Raw genomic sequence first — 1,357 nt, forward strand, 5'->3', positions numbered from 1 at the left:
TTTCCTTTAATTGTATCAGACAGAACAGGAATGCAACTTGCATGAAAAGATAGAGGGGCATCATTTAAGGGTACTGGACTAGACTTACATCTGGAGGACATTACGGAAATCTTTTTCATTTTTTTTTTTTTTAATCAGGAAAACAGTTCACATTACAATACCTCACAACTCACAGAATAGGAGTCAAGACTTAAAGATTTCTCTTAGAAATATAAAATGCTTGTTTGAGTTGAAGGTCTCGGTCTTGTACTGCATGCTTGGCTTGACAGAGGACATTTGCTGGGTCCCTGTGGGTGTTGTGGATCATCTGGGACTAGTGTGTAGGTCGGCTTGCAGCTAATTTCTGCATATGAGATCAGAGGGGCTGCTGGGAAGTGACCAGCACCTGCTCCTTTCCTTCAGCTGAGCCCAGAGATAGGGGGCTACTCCAGTCATGTTGGGCCATACACCAACATAAACACCACCAACTAGACAAGGGCCATACTGAAACAATGACTAATTACTCAGTTTAAAACTACTGACAATTCTGTTTGTTCCAAAATTAGATTAGTATTGAACATGTAATTAACTATCTTAAGCCTTCATTTATGAAATTGTATTTTTTTTCAAAGTATTTAACTGTGCAAAAAAAATGTATAGTTCATCTATAAAACTGTATATAAATACAGTATATGCTAAGCATGCGCTATGTAAACTATTCCATTTTATTGTAAACACTCTCAGATGATGAGGTGCCTAGTCATGCTGCTTGCAGTATGAGTCAGACCATGATGATGCTGCCATAGGAGCTGAAACTGTGTTCCATAGCTGTCAGGCCCACTGCATTATTCTCTGCAAATCCAATCGTCTTAGTCCTGAACTCATTTTATTCCTGATCTGGGGCAAATCTTAATATATTCATACTTCATATGATTCAGAACAACTGTCTCCGGTTGATCTATAGGCTACAATTCAACCATTAAAAGCTAAAGGTAGATAGATAGATAGATAGATAGATAGATAGATAGATAGATAGATAGATAGATAGATAGATAGAATGCTCAAATTCAGTCATATGATCAAAAACAAAAAGACTGCAGATTCATCATGATTCAATCCACTGTCCACAGCAATAAGAAAAAAAAAGAAACTTGTGAGGGAGACTTCGCTTAAAGTATCCCTCACAATGAAGACATTGTTAATGGCTTAGGTCGATGTCACAGCATTGGCGCTGTGGCTATGGGAAGGGGTTATCAAGCACTGTGGACGGTTTTCTGCTGTTGGCAATTATCTACCATCAGAGAAAGAAACAAAGTTCTTCCATTCATCTCTGTTTGCAGATTGGTACAATGTGGCAGAACGACAAACAGGGAACAAA

This window comes from Centroberyx gerrardi, chromosome 6, assembly GCF_048128805.1.
Source record: "Centroberyx gerrardi isolate f3 chromosome 6, fCenGer3.hap1.cur.20231027, whole genome shotgun sequence".
Classification (NCBI taxonomy): domain Eukaryota; kingdom Metazoa; phylum Chordata; class Actinopteri; order Beryciformes; family Berycidae; genus Centroberyx; species Centroberyx gerrardi.